This window comes from Bos grunniens, chromosome 12 (assembly GCF_055505025.1).
Source record: "Bos grunniens cultivar Pamir isolate PY7600 chromosome 12, Bosgru_T2T1.0, whole genome shotgun sequence".
Taxonomy (NCBI): Eukaryota; Metazoa; Chordata; class Mammalia; order Artiodactyla; family Bovidae; genus Bos; species Bos grunniens.
This window is the reverse complement of record NC_141176.1, coordinates 30,391,446-30,415,192: the sequence shown is the minus strand read 5'-3', so window position 1 is coordinate 30,415,192 and position 23,747 is coordinate 30,391,446. Positions and strand designations below refer to the sequence as shown.

Below are 23,747 nucleotides of genomic sequence, written 5' to 3'. Positions count from 1 at the left end.
TTTTAGACCAGGTGGACTTGGAAGGGGGGTGACATTTGAACAGGTCCTTCAGTGAAGTTAAGGAATTGACCATGTGACTGAATGAAGGGCATTATCTAGGAAGAACAAAGCCCTGAGGTGTGAGGGTGCTTGGCATGGTTGAGAACAGGGAAGAGGCCAGTGTGAACAGTGAGCAAGGAAAGGAGAATTAGAACATCGGGTTAAAGAGGTTGGCAGAAACCAGATCACATATGGTTCCTGAAAATAACAGGAAGCCACCAGAAGTTTCCAAACAAGGGAATGACACAATCTAGTCAAGAGGTTTTAAAAGATCACTGACTGGGGTTGTCAGAATGGAAGTGCTAGTTTGTGACAGTCTCAGTTCAGACAGCTGTGGAGGTGATAAACAGCTGGACCACTGTTGAATTTCAGAGGTGGAGCCAGCAGGTCAACTTGATGGTTGACTGCAGGGTAGAAAGAGGATGCAAAGAGGGAGCTCAGATTTCGTTGCCTGAACACATGGGTGGTTCTGTCTACTGAGATGGGACAGACTCGGGAAGGAAAACCTTTAAAGGAAAGAATTTACTCAATTTTGGATGCGTTCCCTTTCCTGGGTGATCAGAAGATAGGGTTTCCTAGCTGGGAAGGCAAAACATCTGTGATGGTGGGAAATATAATCAATGATGCGCATATCCAGGAAGTGCACAAACAAGGTGTATGCTCTGTGAGTGAGCAGCTGCACCCGGAGTCGTATCAAGGCCAGGGAGCAAGATCCTCACCTTCGACCAGCTGGCCCTGGACTCCCCCCAAGGGCTGTGGCACTGTCCTCCTTTCTGGTCTTCTCAAGGGCGGAGAGAGGTGTACAGGCATTTCGGCAAGGCCTCAGGAACCCTGCATAGCCACACCAAACCCTTTGTACACTCCAAGGGCGGGAAGTTCGAGTGCACCAGAGGCCAGCCGTGGCTACAAGAACTAACCCTTGACTCTGCTGCTGCTGCTGCTAAGTCGCTTCAGTCTTGTCCAACTCTGTGCGACCCCATAGACAGCAGCCCACCAGGCTCCCCCATCCCTGGGAGTCTCCAGGCAAGAACACTGGAGTGGATTGCCATTTCCTTCTCCAATGCATGAAAGTGAAAAGTGAAAGTGAAGCCGCTCAGTCGTGTCCGACTCTTCGCGACCCCATGGATTGCAGCCAACCAGGCTCCTCCATCCATGGGATTTTCCAGGCAAGAATACTGGAGTGGGTTGCCGTTTCCTTCTCCAACCCCTGACTCTACTTTGTTATTAAAAAGATTTTGGATGCTAAAAAAAATAAAATTGGATGCGTTAAGTGTAAGATACCTATTAGACTTCCAAGTGGGGAGAATAGGGAAGTGGATCTACAGCACTGAGGCTCGAGAGGGGACTGCTGGAGAGACCCATCTAGAATGGCGAGTGCACGGATCCTATTTGATTCCATGATGTAGTGCGTGCCTGCTAAGTCGATTCAGTCATGTCCGACTCTGCAACCCTATGGACTGCAGCCCCCCAGGCTCCTCTGTCCATGGGATTCTCCAGGCAAGAATACTGGAGTGGGTTGCCATGCCCTCCTCTAGGGGATCTTCCCAACCAACCCAGGGATTGACCCCACGTCTCTTAGGTCTGCTGCATTGGCAGGCAGGTTCTTTACCACCAGCACCACCTGGCAGGTGGGGTCATTGAGGGAGTTAAAACAGCTCTGGGGAAAGAAGAGGGCAGTTAAGAGGAAAACCAGATGAGTGGTGTCCTGAAAATCAAGGGAAGAGCTGTCAGGGGAAGGCTGCCCACTGGCCAGGTGCCGCCGAGCAGTAGAGAAACACGAAGACCGAGACTTGACATTGGCCTCGGCACCAGGGACGCCCTTGGTAACTTAGCCAGGACAGTTCAGTGCAGCTGTGAGGACAAGAGTGAATGGGTTCAAGCGAGAAGGGACGGTGAGAAAGGGCAGATACACATCCCATTCTTTTGGACCATTTGCTTGACACCTGGTAGGGGAATGATGCAAGGTCAAGGTTTTTCATGTTTTTAAGATGGGAGATGTTATCACATGTTTAAGTGATAGCCCAAGGGTTCCAGAAAGACAAATGGATGTTGTAAATGAGAGAAGGGACAATTGCAGGAGCAGATTTCTCTGGGATGAGATCCAAGACCAGAAGAGGGTGTGACCCTAAGAGCTAGAAGAGTTTATCCATTTTAGTACCAGGGAAAACAAAGTATATAGGTACTGTCATCAGAAGATTTGAAGATTAGGGGATAAGGAGGGTCTTGTGATTCTTTTCTCAAGAAAGGAAAAGCTGTGGGCCTGAGGGGAGAGAGAGTCAAAGATGGAAAAAGATTTGAGTCTCCAGTGCTAAATGAACAGGACCATGCAGTAGGCTCGCTAGGCAGTGCTCAGAACCCTCCAGAAGTCTACGGTTGTAAACTCTACTGAGACCAGCTAAAATGGTTGTTTATTTTTCTCCAACCATGTGTGCGGCTCGGGTGCAGGACTGAGAATAGATGGGAAGTTAGAGTTAGCTAAAGTTAGAGGCTTTGTCAGACAAACGACACAGAAGAGAAAGGAGTTCAGGTTTTAGGCAAGAAAATGATTATAGTAAAGGATAAGGAGGGAGGGTTAGGAGGGACATGGGATAAGGGATGGTCATTCAAAAAGTGGTGGCAGACCTCCATGGACTGGAGGTGGGTTCAGAGAATGCTGGAGTGGGACTCATGGAGGAAGTAAGCTGGGTAGAAAGTGGTATGCTTGAACCTGAGCTTTCAGACACAGTGCACTGATCTGTGATGACAGGGTCTGAAGGATGACAAGGGAGGTGCAAGGCCAAGGTTGGGTCAGGAGCTGAGGACAAGTGAGGAGACATAGGAACCAGGAGGCCAAGGTGGTGTGTGGATAGTCTCTGTAGGTGGTAAAAGTGAAGTGAAAGTGAAGTCCCTCAGTCGTGTCTGACTCTGCGACCCCATGGACACCAGGCTCCTCCGTCCATGGGATTTTCTAGGCAAGAATACTGGAGTGGGTTGCTATCTGTAGGTGGTAAAGGCATCTAAATGGTAGACTGTCTTTCTGGCCCTCTTGCTTTTTGCCTCCAGGAGATCCTCACCCCCCTTTCTCCCATCCATGTTCCCTCAAGAAGCACAGAAGAGACACAGCTGTCTGACAGGCACACCAGGACATTTCTGAGTAAAGCAGACCCCCAAAAGGCACTTACATAAATAACTTCTTCACAACAGCCAAGTGCCAAAGTGACAAGGAATCTGGTACTGGAGAAGTTTAATCAAGAGATTAAATGTAACCAAGAAGCAAGAGGTCATTGGGAGAAAAGAGGCTCCTATGAAATACTTCAAATCTCAAAATGAAAATGCGTTTTCTGTTTAGTTACTGCAGGCACTTAATAGCTGGGTCAAGCACCCTTCTTGCCAGTTTTCTCTATTATAACCTTCCCACTGGGTTTGGAGGCAGAGACGATCTAAATATGCTGAGAAGTTCAAGTGTGTCTACAGCTCACCTGATATTTAAAGCCCAAGATGACATAAGCCAGGCCTATTCAGAAGGATGGCAAAATGTTTGAGTTGTAATCTAGAGTCCCACGGATACAGACCTTGTCGTTAGCATAAAGCATCTCTGTGGATGGTCATTAATAGAAAAATTCTATCTTTAAATCTTTAATTCTATATTGAGTTCTTATCCATTGCAGATTGTCACCTCTGTACTAGTACTATACTGAATTCCAATTATCAGGTCAGCCTATATGTGCTAGTACAAGTGAATATATTAGATAATTAAACACAAACTATCATTACACTCAACGTGTACATATAATAATCTATGCTCTACTTTTTCAGCTTATTACTAAGGCAGTTGAGTATCTCCTTATTTTAAAGTGTGTATTTGATTTACTTGTTTCAGAATAACTAGTTTGAGTCATCTTTGACAGACAATAGTTTTTGGTTTGTTTTTACTGCAAAAAAAAAAAAGGCTTAATTCCTATGAGAGGGTGACTCATGATAGCAAATACGACAGTTTGCTGGGAGTCATTAACTCCCAAGGAAAGAAATGTAAATTGGTATCTGGTGATGGTATAAATCCCTACAGAAGGGACCCTGAAAACATCAGTATATTAAAGCCCTTCACAGAGTACGTCCAGTGGTTCCAGAGTGTTAACAATAGAGCATGCATGCTCAGTCATGTCCGACTCTTTGTGACCCTATGGACTGTAGGTAGCCCACCAGGCTCCTCTGTCCATGGAATTTCCCCGGCAAGAATACTGGAGTGGGTCACCATGCCCTCCTCCAGGGGATCTTCCTGACCCTGGGATCGAACCCGCATCTCCTGCATTGGCAGGCAGATTCTTTACCCCTGAGCCATCTGGGAAGCCCCAACAATAAAACATTAAGTGTTAAAACCTCCAGGCAGCTCTTTTTGTCTCAAGTCCTTTATTACTAATTTTACAAATGTACTTAATTTGTCAGCAAGGGAAAAAAGGGAACTGGCTTCTCTTTGTGACTTGTCAATACTATTAGACTCTTCTAGTTCTTTGTGTTATCTTAAAATCTTAAGTTTAGTAACTTTTCCATATCTAAACACTTTGGATTTGACATGCTTTATGACTTTTATCAGTAATTAGAATACATATTGGATAAAATACAAAACAGGGCCAAGAACCTGCTCCAGAGGCTCTGTGACTCCCTTGGATGCTGTACATAAAAATTTATCAGTGAATGTGTACATTCTGGGGAGAAGAGCTTTAGCTTCCCATTCAGATTTTCATAGGGCTCTGTGAAACCCCAAGTGGTTCGCTGGAAACTCTTAAATAAATGAAAGTGCAAGTCGCTCAGCCGTGTCCGACTCTTTGTGACCCCATGGACTACACAGACCATGGAATTCTCCAGGCCAGAATACTGGAGCAGGTGGCCTTTCCCTTCTCCAGGGGATCTTCCCAACCCAGGGATCAAACCCAGGTCTCCTGCATTGCAGGCAGATTCTTTACCAGCTGAGCCATCAGGGAAGCGCATCTTAAATAAATGAAGTTTAACTTAAAATGAAGTTAAACTTTAAAAAAAAAAATGGTTGTTTCTGAGACTAGGTTCTCAATGAACTCCATGGTGGAGAACTGACCACAGGTTAGATAAGCTAAAAATATGGACAATTTATAATTTTTTGAATTTCAAGTTTTCTTTAAGAATCCTCCAAAGTCCCACATCAAGCAAAGGCATCACCATTTTTCTGGGTCCCTCAGGCTTTAACCCTAAAGGAAATCAACTTTGAATATTCATTGGAAGGACTGATGCTGAAGCTGGAGCTCCAATACTTTGGCCACTTTATGCAAGGAACCAACTCACTGTAAAAGACCCTGATGCTGGGAAAGATTGAAGGCAAGAGGAGAAGGGGATGACAGAGGATGAGATGGTTGGATGGCATCACCGACTCAATGAATATGAGTCTGAGCAAACTCAAAGAGATAGTGAAGGACAGGGAAGCGTGGTGTGCTGCAGTCCATGGAGTCACAAAGAGTCAGACATGACTTAGGGTCTGAACACAACAAGCTTTAAATGTGGGCTTCACCCTCACACTTCCCTCCTGTTTCCATCCCGAAGTTTCAACCAGTCTTCCCTTGAATTCATCCATGCCTTCTTTCCTTTACTCACCTTAGCCCAGAGCCTCACTGCTGCTCTTTTGAAATATAAGTGTGTCTCAACTGTCCTCTGATCTCTTATTTCTTATTGATGCTATTGTCAGCCTGGCCACCAAAAATAGATTTCCTTCTGTCCTAAAACAGAAACCTTTAACAGTGACTCCTTTACAGAGTCAAGCCCAGCCTCTTCCCTCAGTCTTCAGGGCCCTTTCGCAAGCTAAGAACATTTTCACTGAACCCTAAGTACACATAGTCCACCCACAACCCCCGCCCACCCCCTCATCTTGTCCTGAAATCTCCCCAGCCTAAAATGTCCCTCCCCTGCCTTGTGCCTTGTCCAGACCTTTCAGGGTCATTTCAAGTCCTCCATGAAGACAGTTCAGCCCATCTAAGTTACCTTCTTTCTTCAGGGCCAGGGGACATTTTTCTGTGTTCCTCATGCTGACCCTTGGTCATATGCATTTTTATGTGACTGTTGGCCTCTGTGAACCACATACCCAGGAAGGCAGGGATGGCTCTGGTCCTGAGTGTGTGCCATGGGACAGGCCTGTGCTAGGTGAGCGAGCAGTGTGAATAAAGGCATGGTTCCTCCTCTAAAGAGATCACAGTCCCTTTTAGGGGACAAGTAACTCCCTGGTTGCAGGGTGCTATGATGAATCGCGGAGGACGGGCATCTATATCAAATGGAAGCAGTGTTGGGGAGGCTTCCCCAGGGGTAGCTTCTCAGCAGATGTGACCCAAGTAAGCAGAGATGGGGAAGGGCACGCTGGGCAGATGGACAGACATCTGGCCAGGAAGAGGGTGTAAGGCAGACTGGACCTTTCAAAGAACTCCTGGTTAAGTGCTTATAACCTCTAAAAGGTTTCATTCGGAAACAGGGTGAAGGGAATCCTCTGGATCCTAAAATGATCATTAATATGGTCTCTTCCTTCAAGGAGCTTAGAGCCTAGTGTAAATATACTCAGCTTCAAAGTGGAAGGATCCGTCACTTCAGTTAACAAAATATTACAGCTTCTTCATCTTGAAATGTGAGACTCAATTTGAACAGTCTGTAAATGATCTTATGACAAAATTCCACCTCCACCCCCCATTCTCTTGTTTCCACTGTAAGCTATCCTGAAGTGTAGATGGAAAGTCTGGAATTTCCAGGAGCTTCAGAAAGGCTCCTAGCTAAGAACATTCGGGTGGGGCGGGGGTAGGGGTTGGGGGGACGGGCTACTGTTATTCTGTCTGGAATTCCACCAGAAGTGCAATGTTGTGTCTTCTTCCTGAGGGCTCCTAACAAGGCAGTGGGGGATATTTTATCATCGACAGTAACTTGATAAATAGTTGTCAGCCAGCATTTGTCAAAGCATTCCCTAAGAGACACCCTAGTGAGATAGTTTAACAGTTCCTTCTTCTGGGTCTCTAAAGTCTATTCATGGTAGGTACATCCCAGAGAAAAAGCACCTACCTACTGAGCACCAGGTGACCTCAGTCTTGGCAGGAATGAATTACAGCCTCATGTTATCATATTGTCATGTGGTTCCCTATCTTTATAGAAAATCGTATGTATACAGTGTTAATGTCAATTACTTCTCAATAAAATCAGAAAAAAATAGGAAATCGTGTGTTAATCGTCTGCTTGAAAAATACTTGCGTCTTCTGTGCGATGAGTTGAAAACACGTCGTTTGAGATTTTTTAACAGGAACCTCTACACTTTCTAATTTCAGGAAAAATTCTGCTGGGAGTCTAAACAAAGTGAACAGTTAAGGCCTTTGCCTAGATTGAAGTCCTGGGTCCAAAAGCTAGATAGAGCACAGCTTAATTCAGCCCACAGTGGCTTGGGATGAATTGTGCCTCCACAGTCTGAGATGTCTCCTCTTGCCTGTTTGCATCTGCACGGCTCCTCCAATCTTTCTGGCTGCACATAAGGCAAAATTGCATAACCACTTTGCCTTTCGGGTGGTATCAGGTTTTCCTAGAGAAACCAATGGTTATTTATTCATTCACCTGCCAATGAGCAATTGCGTGTTTGGGGTTTGTTTTTGCCATTGCAGTGTCTGCTGTTGATGAACAAGGTCGGGCAGGTCTCCTGGACCATGGGTGCACGTTTCCCGCACATACTCGTTTGAACTAGAATGATCAAACCACGCCGCAGCAGCGTCGCTCTCGGATTCACCGGCACCGAACACCATTAACTGGACGTCGTCTTCCTCTGTCCTAGAAGCGTCGCAGTATCGCTCCATTAAAAAAATCTCCCTGTTGCCGTTTTAAAATGAATTTTTCCGTAGAGGAAAAACAAAACGCCACCGTCCCTGGGTGGGCTCGAACCACCAACCTTTCGGTTAACAGCCGAACGCGCTAACCGATTGCGCCACAGAGACCCAGCTATCAAGGCTGCGCTGCGGTGTGTACAGATTTCCGCGGCCGCAGAGGCTCCCTAGCTGCCCGGGGCGTTGCCTCGCGGGCACCTCGGAGAAGCGCGCCGAGGAGGCGGCGGGAGGAGCCGGGCGGCAGGCGGACATTCGGGCGGAGCCGCGGGGGCTCCTCGAGGGGCAGGGCGCCGCCCGCAGACCCCGCCCCCCGGAGCCAGCCATGGCCCCGCCCCCTGCATCTGGCCCCGCCCCCCGGAATCGGAGCCGGCCCCGCCCCGGCGGCTCGGGGGTCGGCCGCGCCCCCTTCCCTCTCCCTGTTCGCGCGGGAAGGTGGCGGCCGCGCGCGGTGACCGTGACCGCGACCCCGGCGACACGGCGCCTGGACGCAGGGGCTGGACCGAGTGAGGTCGCCCGTGCTCCCTCGCCGGAGCTGAGAGGAACATGGATTTTGCCCCCAACCACCAACACCCTCCCAAATTATGACACCACAGATCCGCGGTGTGAATTTGCCATATGCACTTCTGTGCTTGGTGCATGGAAAGATTTTCCACCTGCAAGAACCACTGTTTGCCCTCTTTGGGTGGAGGGGGAGGCTAGGGCCCGCGCTGAGAATGCATGGTTTGGGGGACATCAGAACGGCCTTTATGGAGGGAGTGGCAATTCGGATACGCTCTGACGCTTGAAGTGGTCACTGCAGGCCCCCGGCTTTCCCTGACTTCTGCACTGAGGCCTTGGAAGCCCCCTCACCCCCGCCCGCCCCGCTCCACGGAGGAGGGGAGTGCGGGCCTTAGCTTGGTGCCATACCGAGAACTGCCTGAAGTCAGATCTCTAGAGCTCCTTTGGGCTCAGCTCCCCTGTGCCCTCAGCGCACCGAAAAGGAAATTTCACTCTAGCTCTCCACGTGCCAAATCCAGTCTAGTGTGTGTTCCTGTTTCCGTTCGGTTTACCTGGGAGGGGCCTTCCTCCAACTCTGGCTCCTGCTTTCCTCTCCCATCCCTCCTCCCTTCCTCCTAGTTCTTCTTTTCTCATCATTTTAACGGTGTTTGTTTTTAAAGCACACAGTTCAGTGACAATAATACACTCACACTGCTGTCAACCATTACCATCACCCATCTCCAAAACTAAAACTCTGCACCCAGTAAACACTCCTGTGGAGTATGTGTGTGCTCAGTCGTGTCTGACTCTCTGCAACCCTGTGCACTGTAGCCTGCCAGGCTCCTCCTTCCATGGGATTCTCCAGGCAAGAATACTGGAGTGGCTTCCCTTTTCCTGCTCCAGGGGATCTTCCTGACCCCTGGATTGAACCTGCATCTCTTGATTCTCCTGAATTGGCTGATTTTTTTTTTTTTTTTTAAACCACTGAGACAGCTGGGAATCCCAAACCTGGCAACCACCATTCTACTTTCTGTGTCTAGGAATATGGCTACCTTCGGTCCACTCTGGAGAAGGCAATGGCAACCCACTCCAGTACTCTTGCCTGGAAAATCCCATGGATGGAGAAGCCTGGTAGGCTGCAGTCCATGGGGTTGCTAAGAGTCAGATATGACTGAGTGACTTCACTTTCACTTTTCACTTTCTTGCATTGGAGAAGGAAATGACAACTCACTCCAGTGTTCTTGCCTGGAGAATACCAGGGACGGGGGAGCCTGGTGGGCTGCCATGTATGGGTCACACAGGGTCGGACACGACTTAAGCGACTTAGCAGCAGCAGCAGCAGCTGGTGGAATTGTACAGTACTTGTCCTGCCTTGTTTCACTTAGCATGTCTTCAGAGTTCATCCACATTGTTACATAAGTTGAAATTTCCCTCTCAAGGCGGAATTCAACCCTAACCCTTTTTAAGGCTGAGTCATATTCCGCTGTGTGTATGCACTACATTTTCTTTACCCCTTCCTCAGTTGATGGACGCCTGGGTTGCTCCCACATTTTTGTGGTTGTGAATAATGCTACAGTGAACACAGATGTACACGTATCTCTTTGAGTCCTTACTCTTATTTCTCTGGGGTAACATATCCAGAAATACAATTGATGAATCATATGGCAGTTCAGTTTTTAATTTTTCATACCATTTTTCACAGCAGCTGCACATTTCACATTTGTCCACCAACAATGCTTAGAAGTTTCTATTTCTCCACATCCTTGCCAACACTTGCTGTTTTCTTTCCCTCTTCCTTTCTCCTTTCCTTCCTCCCTCCCTTTTTTCTTTCTTTCTCTTTCCTCTCCCCTCCTTCTTCCTCTCTCCCTCCTTTCTCTCTCCTTTCTCCTTCTTCCTTCTTTCCTCCATCCCTTCCTTACTTTCTGTAATAGCCATCCTGATGGATGTGAAGTGTTCTCATTGTGGTTTTGATTTGCATTTCCCTAGTGATTAGCACCACCAGGGCTTCCCTGGTGGCTCAGAGGTTAAAGCATCTGCCTGGTATGCAGGAGATCCAGGTCCGGAGACCCGGGTCCAATCCCTGGGTTGGGAAGATCCCCTGGAGAAGGAAATGGCACCCCACTCCAGTACTCTTGCCTGGAGAATCCCATGGAGGGAGGAGCCTGGTAGGCTACAATCTATGGGGTCGCAAAGAGTTGGACACGACTGAGCGACTTCACTCACTCAGTGATTAGTGATGTTGAGCATATTTTCTGATCCTTCTTTTGGGTTCTCTGACCCTTCTTCTGCTTGCTTCCTTCTAGGTAGAGCCAGCTTTGCTTCTCTTAGGAGAAAGCTCTGAGTGATGGAGGCCAGTTTCTGACAAAGGGGGTAGGGAAAGACTAAGGGAAGCTGCAGAGTTGAGCCTGTGCTGTGCAAGGAGAGGAAATGAAGGAGGAATCTGCTGAGCAGGACTGTCTAGAGACCTTGTTTTGTTTATCTGTGTTGGGCAACTTTTGGAGTCAGTTATGTTTGATCTGGTTCTGTTTAGGAAAACATAACTGCCTGCTGTCATGTTTAATCTGGAGTTCATTTATGTATATGGTGCTTATGCGTGGCCTACAGGTGAAGAAGGAATTGGTGAACTCCATCTTGGAATTATTGGAGCAGATTAGGGTTTCCAACCTGCACCTTTAAAAGTTAGCTTTTTATGCTAATTTAATGGAATTTTCCATTTGCACTTTCAGTTTCTCCTCAGGGACTGTGGGACTTCTTTTGGCCACCTTGCAGTGTTTACAAGGATCTTAGTTTCTTGACCAGGGATTGAACCTATGCCCCCTGCAGTCCTAACCACTGGACCTCCAGGGAATCCCCAGGACTGTGGGAAATTCTAATTTAAGTGTTTAAATGATGATCCCTATCCCTCACCACCCGCTTGTGATTCCTCTTAGAAACACAGTGATACCTTTCAGATGTATAAGAAATAGAACTCTATCTTTCTGTGATTCCGTTCAATTTCTCTTTTGATTTCCTGTTCTGCTGCTGCTTAAGAAACAATCTCTGTCAATTCAGGATTCCCTCTATCCCCTTCTCTGGAGTTGTTTCCAAGTGCTGAGGATTTGGTGGGCAGTCTTCATTTGCTCCTGAGTCACATGTGCACACAGGTTGCTGAAAAGGCAGTTTTGCTACTATTGAGGGTCCCACTCCTTTCCCCATTGAGGGAAAAGACTCTCTTGTGAAATTGCCTGTTGCATCATCATTCCATATAGTCACTCCTGGCACAATGCTGGCACTCCTGTCTGCTTATGGGATCTGTTATGGACTAAATGTTGTGTTGCCTCAAAGTTCACATGTTGGAATCTATTTGCCACTGTGATGGTATTTGGAGGTCAGGCCTTTGGGAGGTATTTTGGTGGGGATGTCATGAATGGGATTAGTGCCCTTTTAAGAGGCTGGAGAGATAGCTCCATCTTTTTCCATCATGTCAGGGTACAACTAGAGATCAGCAGTCTGCAATACGGAAGGCCCTCACTAAAGCCTGATCCTGCTGGCACCCTGATCTTGGACTTCCAGGCTGCACAACTGTGAGAAGTCCATTTGAGTTGTCTGTGAATCACCCAGGTTATGGTACTTTGGTACAGAAGCCTGAGCTAAGACAAGACCTCAAACTTCTCTTTTCTCATCAGCCCCAACCACACACCCCCATGTCTCCAGCCCCAGACTGTGGGATGTTCAATGGTTTAAAATTTTAGAGGCACCTGCATAGAAGGGAAACAAGGAAATAACCACTGAATGTGCTCGAGTCCCAGCTGAAAGTTTAAAGGTTTTCTTTCAGTCATACTTGTTTGAAAATATTATCAAATTTTCTCCATTAGATTGAGCTCTGGGGTGTCTCTTGCTTCATATTCTTGTGAATACAATGGTTTTCTGAAGAGAAGGTGGCATTAAGGGACCAATTATGTTTAAGTAATTATAGGTACTTATCTAACTAGAAAACCGGTGTTCCAGAAGCTAGGTGATTGTGTCCATTGAAATGACACCCTCGACTAGAAGCTTCCACTAAGAGGTAGGGCCTCCAAGGACAGAGATTTCAGTCGACTTTGTTCTCTGCTGAATCCCAGCACCTGCCACGGTGCTCAGCACACAGCAGGTGCTCAAAGTAACTCCATACAGAAGAGATGAGTAAATGAAAACATCAGCCTAAAGGAAACTGGAAAAAATATGCGGAAAAAATTAACTTCCTAACACACATGGAACAACAGTTCCAAATAGGAAAAGGAGTACGTCAAGGCTGTATATTGTCACCCTGCTTATTTAACTTCTATGCAGAGTACATCATGAGAAACGCTGGGCTGGAAGAAGCACAAGCTGGAATCAAGATTGCTGGGAGAAATATCAATCACCTCAGGTATGCAGATGACACCACCCTTATGGCACAAAGTGAAGAGGAACTCAAAAGCCTTTTGATGAAAGTGAAAGAGGAGAGTGAAAAAGTTGGCTTAAAACTCAACATTCAGAAAACGAAGATCATGGCATCTGGTCCCATCACTTCATGGGAAATAGATGGGGAAACAGTGGAAACAGTGTCAGACTTCATTTTTGGGGGCTCCAAAATCACTGCAGATGGTGACTGCAGCCATGAAATTAAAAGACGCTTACTCCTTGGAAAGAAAGTTATGACCAACCTAGATAGCATATTCAAAAGCAGAGACATTACTTCGCCAACAAAGGTTCGTCTAGTCAAGGCTATGGTTTTTCCTGTGGTCATGTATGGATGTGAGAGTTGGACTGTGAAGAAGGCTGAGTGCCGAAGAATTGATGCTTTTGAACTGTGGTGTTGGAAAAGACTCTTGAGAGTCCCTTGGACTGCAAGGAGATCCAACCAGTCCATTCTGAAGGAGATCAGCCCTGGGATTTCTTTGGAGGGAATGATGCTAAAGCTGAAACTCCAGTACTTTGGCCATCTCATGCGAAGAGTTGACTCATTGGAAAAGACTCTGATGCTGGGAGGGATTAGGGGCAGGAGGAGAAGGGGATGACAGAGGGATGAGATGACTGGATGGCATCACTGACTCAATGGACGTGAGTCTGAGTGAACTCCGGGAGTTGGTGATGGACAGGGAGGCCTGGCGTGCTGAGATTCATGGGGTCACAAAGAGTCGGACACGACTGAGTGACTGAACTGAACTGAATATATAAAGAAGATTTATCAATTAATATGGGAAATACCTCTTTAAAAATTTATTTATTTATTGACCACACCATGTAGCCTGTGGGATCTTAGTTCCCCAACCAGTAATTGAACCCAGATCTTTGGGAGTGAGAGCTCAGAGTCCTAACCATTGGACCACCAGGGAATTCTCAAAAACTACCTCTTTAGAACTCAACTTAAAAAAAGGGGTGGGGGGCACACAAAAGTTGAGACATGAGCAGAAGATTCTGAACTTATAAGTTATCAAAATTAAATGAAGTAAAAATTTTCCTTTTCTCAAATAGCAAAGCAGAAAAAGAGATATTACTAAAATTTTTATCAAGGACATCATTAGGGTCCACTGTTATACAGCACTGGTCAAGTAAACTTGGGCTATTATTTCTGGATAGTAGATTGGTAAAAGAAACACTGAACAATGTTTATACCCTCTTTTTCTAGAAATTCTATATTTAGAAATCTGTCCTAAGAAAGTGACCAAGGATATGACCCAGGTTTTAAGTATATCATCACAGTATTATTTATGATAGTGATAAATAGGAAGGAAGTGGCAACCCACTCCAGTATTCTTGCCTGGGAAATCCCATGGACAGAGTAGCTTGGTAGGCTACAGTCCATGGGTTCACAAAAAAGAGTTGGACATGACTTGGCAACTCAACAACAGTAAAACAGGAAACAACTTAAATGTCCAGCAACAGGAAAAAATGATAAATTGCAGTATATTGAGAAAATAGAATATTAAATATATAGACATTAAAAATAATGTTTTGAAATATACAGTCAGTCCTGGTAAGTTGTTGTTTAGTCAATAAGCCATGTCCGACTCTCTGTCACCCCATGGACTGTAGCCCGCCAGGCTCCTCTGTCCATGGGATTTCCCAGGCAGGAATACTGAAGTGGCTTGCCATGCCCTCCTCCAGGGGATCTTTCCGACCCAGGGATCGAACCTGCATCTCCTTAGTTGCAGGCGATTCTTTACTGCTCCACCACTGGGGAAGGACATAGTCTTGGTAAAGTGTTACACTAAAAAAAAAAGCTACAGAATCCTATAATTCTAAGAATAGTATTTTCAAAGAATGTTTGACAATGGGCTATGATGAAATGTTAAGTGAAAAGGTCAGATGAAGAACTATGTCACTGTGATAACTCACAGCTGCATATTCTATGTGTCTCATGCTATTAGACACACTTATATATAACATCTCATTTTAGCCCATAGCAATCCTGTGGGGCAGACATCATTACTTCTTCTAATTTTGCAGGTGGGGAATGGGAGCAGAGAGCTTCTGTTCAGGTTCTAGAGCTTGTGAGTGTAGAGCTGGGTTCCAGACCCAGACTCACGTTCCATCAGTCACACTTGTAACTTGACCCACACAGCCTCTCACATTGCCTATACAGTATGAGCACAAATTGTGTGTGTGTGTGTGTGTTTATACATGAGTAGTGGTTATGGGTATCTCTGAATGGTGATTTTAATTTTCTTCTTTCTCCCTTTCCACTACTTCCTCAAGCATTTGCAGCAAGCAGTACTTATAAAGAGCCAGTGATGAAAGGTGGCAGAAGCAGTTTCCTAAATTGCAGATAGAGGGTGGTAGGTGGTTATTCTTGGCCGATCTTCTCCGTCTTGGGGCAGAGGAGTGCCAGCCTGTGAGGTGGTAATGTGCATAGTCCCGTGTCTGCACAGGTGGGTCTCTGCCAAGCTCCGTATGCCCATCAGCTGATCTCTTTTCTCCAACTCTTTCACCTGCCTCAGAAAGAGTGTCTGAGGGACAGTAGATTCCTGTGGGGAATTTTACAATGTGCAACTCCTTAGTAATGAATATGCTTTCATTTAAGAACTGATCCTTGAAATTTTGGGCTTCCCAAGTGGTGGTCGTGTTGTTCAGTCGCTAAGTTGTGCCTGACTGTTTGTGACCACATGGACTGCAGCATGCCAGGCTTCCCTGTCCTTCAGTGTCTCCGAGAGTTTGCTCAAATTCGTGTCCATCGGGTCAGTGATACCAGGTAACCATCTTAGCCTCTGCCTCCCTCTTCTCCTTTCACCTTCAGTCTTTGCCAGCATCAGGATCTTTGCAGGTAGTTCAGTGGTAGAGTCTACCTGCCAGCATAGGAGACTAAGTACGATCCTTGGGTTGGGAAAATCTCCAGCAGGAGGAAATGGCAACCCATTCCAGTATTCTTGCCTGGGAAATCTCATGGACAGAGGAGCCTGGTGGGCTACAGACCATGAAGTCACAAAAAGTTGGATACAACTTAGCGACTGAGCATGCGTGCACTTGAGATTTTTAGATCACTTCTACATTCTTAAAAAAATTTTTTTTGAACTGATTTTTTTTCTTCTTTTACAATCAATTAATTTCATTTGGGAAGGATAACCCAACCTATAGGTGAATATTAAGACTTTAAAAAATTTGTAAGTTTAATATGAAATATTTAATGCATTTAGGGCTGCATGGAAGTTAGCAGCTATTTATTGAATCTCATAAGGAACCGGGTTAGTTGCTTCAAAGATTTTCCTTCTTTCAGAGACCTTCCAAGACATCAGTCATGTCCACAGATCATTTTAATCTACTTTGGCAAGTAGGAGATCTATTAAAAAGGTTCAAGGCAGTAAGTGAGAACCAGGGGTAAGTAATTAAGGCATCTGAGGCAAAAGTCTGGAAAATCCCATGGATGGAGGAGCCTGGTAGGCTGCAGTCCATGAGGTCGCTAGAGTCAGCCACGACTGAGCAACTTCACTTTCACTTTTCACTTTCATGCATTGGAGAAGGAAATGGCAACCCACTCCAGTGTTCTTGCCTGGAGAATCCCAGGGACGGGGGAACCTGTTGGGCCACCATCTATGGGGTCGCACAGAGTCGGACATGACTGAAGCGACTTAGCAGCAGCAGCAGCACAGGCAAGAGTAACCAATGAGCGATCAGTAAAGAGCCTTGGGAGGAGCTGGGTCCTAGGTTGATCCTTGGCAAGATCCTTTAGATGGTGAGGAGAGGGAGTGGAGTTGTGGACTGTGAGAATGTATGATTGACTCAATCAAAGAAGAATATTTACACAGACCTTGGTAGGACATGAAGAAAGCTAAGTGCCAGTCTGGAGGCCCTTAAATATCCTGTTGGGGGCTGGCGTGACGCACTCCGCCCGTGGCAAAGGTCATGAGGAAGGAGGCTCGATGCAAAGACGGGATAGAGCCTCAGGAGTCCCCCTGGAAATGCTCGAGCATCTACCCCCATAACCAGAGCCTGCCTACTTTACTACTTTGTGCTCTCACCTACACCTCTGACTTTACGGGGGTCTGTCCCCCACCACCTCTTTCGGAGAAGGAGTTAACTTAGAGCTCCAGTTAATAATAATTCCTGGATGTGATAGGAGTGTTTCAACCTACAAACTCCTCTGAAGGTTCTCTAGCCTGCTTGACAGGCTTGTCCGGCCACATGTGATTGCTCACAGCCTCCCAACCGTGAGAGGCACGAGATGCTTTAAACCTTCTAAAAACAGGTTCTTTAGAGAAGTTAGAAAATTATTAGTATAAGTATAGTGGGCTGATTAGAAATTGTATTGGTGAAGGGTTTTTCATTTGTTGAGCCAATGTTTGTTGCTAAGACTCCACATCCCCTACCCTTATACACATTAATGAATATATTAATGAATATATAGAAGAAATAACCTTTGATATAAATCACGTTAGACCTTAGGCCAAGTAAATTCTTTCCTTAACTAAAACCCACTACACCCTCACCCTATAGGAATGTAACTTTATTTGGGTGGCGTCTGTTTTAAGAATAATCACCCTTGGAGAAAAAAGTGTTCTGGTTGACTGACCACTGTCACAAGGAGAGGGTCATAAATTGTCAGCAGGCCCCCCTGGCCAGAAGATGATGTAACACCCCTAAGACCTCTGTATACATTTGTATGAAGCACCTGACTTTAATAAAAGTCAGGACTTCTGTCCCCACGTGACTTTTGTATAACATCTCAGTGTATAAAAACAGACTCTGGAAAATAAAGAATTGGGATCAGTTCCTCGAAATACTGGTCTCCCCATGTCTCTCTCTCTCTCAAACTCTGGCTGAGTCTCCATCTGGAGCGTGGAACTCGCCATGCTTACTAATTATGCCTGGGCTTCTAAGATCCGACCGGGGAGGCCTCAGTGTCTCCTCTCCTTCGGGAGAATGGAAGGACGCCTGTGGCCTACGTAAGTGGTGCAAGCTTCTTGTCTTGAAGTTTTATTGGTCTCCCTCGTAAACCAAGCTACTCAGCCTCTTTTCTCCACTGAATTTTCCTACTGAGCTATCCTCATTCTATTACTCTTTATATATTTGATGAATATTTAAATAGTTGCTGACGCCATCTCCCCTTTGAATACCCTGGGTCAGCCGGGGCTGACCCCAGCAATATCCGGTTAGAAAGTTTGCATTATTTTTTTAAATTTTATTTTATTGTTGGAGTATGATTGCCTTATAAGTATGTTAGCTTCTTCTGTACAACATGAATCAGTTATATGTATACAGGGGTCCCCTCCCTCTGGAGCCTCCCTCCAAAAGTTGGCATTATGAATAATATTGTTCATAAGAGTATTGTTCATAATGGTGGAAATTTTTAAATGACTTAAACATTCATCAAAGGAACAATGTCTGAACTAGCATGTTCTATGTATACAGTGAGGATGCACTGAAAATTTTGAATGAAAGAGATTGGATAACAAGGTGATGAGGAAAGTTAATCTGGCAATCAAAGGATGGGAGAGAAACTAGTGGGAAACCTAGTTAGGAGGCTATTTTGATACACCAGCTGTGAAGTGAGGAGGCCTTGTTGGGAGGGGGTGGTGGAAAATGGAAAGGAGACTCTAAAATATTGATTGCTTATTTATTTGGCTGTGCACTAGGTCTTAGTCGTGGCACGTGGGATGTTTGAACTTTGTGGCATGCAGGTTCTTTCATTTGCGTCATGCAACCTCTTAGTTGCGGCATGTAGGATCTTAGTGCCCTGAGCAAGGATGCAACCCAGGCCCCCTGAATTGGGACCATGGAGTCTTAATCCCTGGACCACCAGGGAAGTCCCTCGACAAAGGTTTTACAAAGGGAAAAGCAGTGGGATGACATTGATAAGTTGGAGTTATTGACTTGGTGCCATAGATGGCAATAACTCTGGCATTAAGAACTTTATTGTGCCGCAACACCCAATGATTACATTTTTTAAAGAAAGAAGTTCCACAACTCTCCTTACATAATAGATGCTCAACACAATTTTTGACTGTGTGGGCTGTTCTAGGTGCCTTGTTCTATTGCTGTAGCCTTCACTAACAAGGCTTACTTTCTGCTTTCTAAATATTGCTATGTTTAAGAATCCTCTTTCTCAACTGTATCTCTTGTGAAGAAGAATGGTTATTTTTGCTAGTATATTACAGAAGGCAAACTTCCAGGAGAGGAGCTAGGACGTAGAAACTTTTTAGTTAAATTAAAAAAAATTTTTTAGCTTTATTGAACTATAAGAGAGAGATATATATCCATTCATCTTTTGACAGACATGTAGTTGCTCTCATGACTTATCTATTGTGAATAATGCTGCAATGAACATGGGAGGGTAGATATCTCTTTGAGATCCTGTATTTAAATCCTTTGGATATATTCCTATAGGTGAAATTGCTGGGCTTTATGGTAGCTTCCTTGATGGCTCAGCTGGTAAAGAATCTGCCTGCAGTTCAGGAGACACGGGGGACGCAGGTTCAATCCCTGGGTTAGAAAGATCCCTTGGAAGAGGGTATGTCAACCCACTCCAGTATTCTTGCCTGGAGAATCCCAAGGACAAAGAAGCTACAGTCCGTGGGGTCACGAACAGTCAGACATGACTGAGCGACTAACACTTTCACGGTATTTGTGTTTTTAATTTTTTGAGGCATCTCTATACTATTTTCCAAAGTGACTGCTCAAATGTATATTCCCACCAACGGGACACAGGGGTTCTCTTTTCTCTACACCTTTGCTAACACTTGTTATGTTTTGTCTTTTTGATGATAGCCATTCTAACAGGTTCAAAATGGTATATCATTGTGCTTTTTGATTTGCATTTCCCTGATGCTGAGTGATATGGAACACATTTTCCTATATCTGCTGGCCATTTGTTTATCTTCTTTGGAAATGTTTATTCAGGTTCTGTGCCTGTTAAAAAAAAAGGTGTGTTTCCACTTGGCTTCATTAGGACAAGTGGTAGCACCACCTTTTACATGTAAGTCCAATTTTGCAATAAAAGATTACTTATATGGGCATAGGGCTTATCCAAAATAAATTAAAAGTTGGATTTGTGAAATTTTCTAGAGACCAAGAAACTACAAATAATTCACTTATTCAGTCAATATTTACTGAATCATTACTGTGTTCCCCAGGGAAGATAGAAAAGTCTCCTTAGGGTAAGAAAGGATTTCATTAACACAACACAATAAATATAAACATAAAATAAAGAGTTGATGTATTTGATTCTAATTAAAATGCAGAACTTTTGTTAAACGAATAAGCAAAAAATAAATAAATGTAAATGACAAACCATGGTCTGGAAAGAATTTGCAACTCATGTAACTAGAAAAGCCTTAGTATCCAGAATTCATAAAAATACCTCCCAATCAGAAGACAAACAACAAAACAGAGAAACAGGCAAAACATCAGTGGAGAGGAAACCAATCATCAATAAACTTGTGAGAAGACACTCAGCTCTTCTAATAACCTGGGACACACAGAATCACAGTGAGATGCTGTTTCACACCCAGCAGATTGGCAGAGCTGAGGAAGCCTGACAGACTTGGTGTGGTGGGAGCGCTTGGTGCTTTCGTCTGCTGTGGGTGGAAGCTGGGGGCACACGCCCTGGAGAACCGTTTGTCAGTATCCTGGTGACACTGGATAGACTCACTCCCTCCAGCGCAGTTTTTCATCCTAGAGATGCGTAGACAAGGATGTACCCAGGACGACTCCATCCAGTATTGTTCACAGTAGAAGGCAATGGCACCCCACTCCAGTACTCTTGCCTGGAAAATCCCATGGACGGAGGAGTCTAGTAGGCTGCAGTCCATGGGGTCGCTAAGAGTCGGGCATGACTGAGCAACTTCACTTTTCACTTTCATGCATTGGAGAAGGAAATGGCAACCCACTCCAGTGTTCTTGCCTGGAGAATCCCAGGGATGGGGGAGCCTTGTGGGCTGCCGTCTATGGGGTCGCACAGAGTCGGACACGACTGAAGCGACTTAGCAGCAGCAGCAGTGAACTGTTTTGTTTATTTTATTTAAATAAACAATAATGTATTTAAATAATTTAAATTTAAATAAATAAATTGATATATTTAAATATTAATATTTAATAAGTCCTTGGTGTACAAGTGCACATATAAGTGTACATATAAGGTGTACATATAAGATATACATGTAAGTCATTGGTGTACATATAAGTCCTTGGTGTACATCATTTTAGTTCAACATCTCTGTGCACTCCAGAGTGATCACTCGAGTCTAGCTACCTTCCATCACCATGTGCTTGGCCTCCTTCACCCATTTTTCCCACCCCACAACCTCTTCCCCTCTGATAACCCCAAATCTGTTCTCTTAGAGTTTATTTTTATTTAATTTCATTTATTCATGATATTAGATTATACATATGAATGAAATCTACATATGAGAAATGATAAAGTATTTATCTTTCTCCATCTGACTGATTTCACTTAGTATTTCACTTATACCATCAAGGTCAACCTGTATTGTCACAAATGGCAGGGTTTCACTTTTTTTGGCTGTGTAGTATTTCCGCTGTGATGTGTGTGTGTGTGTGTGTGTATCTTACATCTTCTTTGTTTATTCATCCCTCAGTGGACACTGAGGTTGTTTATGCATCTTGGCAATGAACACAGAGGTGCATATATCTTTTCAAACTAGTATTTTTGTGTTCTTTATATAAATACTCAGAGGTAGACTATCTGGATCATATGGTAGTCCTATCTTTAATCCTTTGAGAAATCTCCATACTGTTTTCCACAGTGGCTGTACCAATTTACATTCCTACCAACAGTGCATGAGGTTTCCCTCTTCTCCATATCCTCTGCAACATTTGCTCCTCCTTGTCTTTTTGACAACAGTCCTTCTAGCAGGTATAAGATGCTATCTCACTGTGATTTTGATTTGCATTTCCCTAATTATTAGTGATATTGAGCGTCTTTTCATGTGCTTGTTGGCCATCTGTGTGTTTTCTTTTGAAACATGTCTATTCAGACCCTCTGCCTGGATTTCATTGGGTTGTTTGTTTTTTGTTGTTGAGTTGTCATAATAGTGCAGCATTTGAAATGACTCAACTGCTCATCAAAATGATGGTGGATAAGTAAACACAGTATATTTAAACATTGCAATACGGTACGGAAGCTTTAATAATGACTTGGGTCTTTATCAGTGTATATCAATTTTAAAATGTGACGTTGCACGAAGGATAGGTCCATCATGGTTGTCGTTCAGTTGCTCAGCTGTGTCCGACTCTTTGTGACCCTATGGACTGTAGCACGCCAGGCTTCCCTGTCCTTCACTATCTCCTGGAATTTGCTCAGACTCGTGTCCGTTGAGTCAGTGATGCCATCCAACCATCTCATCCTCTATTGCCCTCTTCTCCTCCTGCCCTCAATCTTTCCCAGCATCAGGGTCTTTTCCAATGAGTCCACTCTTCGTATCAGGTGGCCAAAGGATTGGAGCTTCAACTTCAGCATCAGTCCTTCCAATGAATATTCAGGGTTGATTTCTTTTAAGATTGACTGGTTTGATCTTCTTGAAGTCCAAGGAACTCTCAAGAATCTTCTCCAGCACCACAGTTTAAAAGCATCAATTCTTCAGAACTTAGCCTTCTTTATGGTCCAACTCTCACATCTGTATACAACTACTGGAAAAACTGTAGCTTTGACTATGCGGACCTTTGTCAGCAAAATGATGTCTCTGTTTTTTAACATGCTGTCTAGGTTTGTCATAGCTTTGCTTCCAAGGAGCAAGCGTCTTGTAATTTCATAGCTGCAGTTACTGTCCGCAGTGATTTTGGAGCCCAAGAAAATAAAGTCTGTCACTGTTTCCATTTTCTTCCCATCTATGTTACCATTTATATAAAAGTAGTAAATAGACAAAGCAATGCTATATATTATTTATAGATATATTTACATGCGATTATAATATCAGACATGCACAGGAAAAATTAAAAACATACAACCAAAAATTTATCATCTGAACCATTTCTGTGTTCAATACTGTTAAGCATATTTGCCTTATTGTGTGAACAGCTCCACAACTTTTTCATCTTGAAAAACAGAAACTCTATACCCATTAAACAATACCTCTTCATTCCCCAGTCCTCCCAGGCCCTGGCAACTACCACGTTACTCTCTGTTTATATGAATTTGCTTCCGGCTCTTCATATGAGTGGAATCATAACAATATTTGTCCTTCTGTGACTGGCTTATTTCACTTAGCATAACGTGCTCAAGATCCATCCATGTTGTAGCGTATGTCAGAGTTTCCTTCTTTTTTTAAGGCCGCATTATATGTATATATGTATGTATATCTGTATAGACCACATTTTCTCTATCCATTCATCTGTCAGTACATATTTGGTTTGCTTCCACTTCTTGGCTATTGTGAATAGTGCTGCAGCGAATAACATGCACTGGACGTGCAGATATCTCTTTGAGATCCTGCTTTGAATTCTGTTGGATAGATACCCAGGAGTGGGGTTGCTGGGTCATATGGTAGTTTTATTTTTAACTTTTTGTGAAAGCTCCCTCCTGTTTTCCATAATGGCTGCACCATTTTACGTACCTACCAACAGTGCACGAAGGTTCTACTTTCACTCCATCCTTGCAGACACTTGGTATCTTTTGTTCTTATTATAGTGACCCTCCTGAGTGTGAGCTAATACCTCGTTGTGATTTTGATTTGCATTTCTCTGATAATTAATGATGTTGAGTATCTTTTCATATGCTTCTTTGGCCAACTTGTATATCTCATTGGGAGAACTGCCTACTGGTCTTTTGCTTCCCACCTTTGGAATTTTCATTTAGTTTTTTGTTGTTTTTGGTTGCGCCGTTGTCTTCGTTGCTGCATGCAGGCTTTCTCTGGTTACGGCGAGTGGGGGCTACTCTCTAGTTGCGGTGCGCGGGCTTCTCACTGTGGTGGCTTCTCTTGTTGCTGAGCACAGGCTCTA

At 44.5% G+C, this 23,747-nt stretch overlaps 1 non-coding gene across 1 annotated transcript; it reads right to left on the bottom strand.

Moving 5' to 3' along the window:
• Window positions 1-7,917: 7,917 nt before the first annotated feature.
• On the bottom strand, window positions 7,918-7,991 carry TRNAN-GUU (transfer RNA asparagine (anticodon GUU)). Its single transcript has one exon. It is a non-coding gene; the product is annotated as a tRNA-Asn (tRNA).
• Between the last annotated feature and the right edge of the window lie 15,756 nt (window positions 7,992-23,747).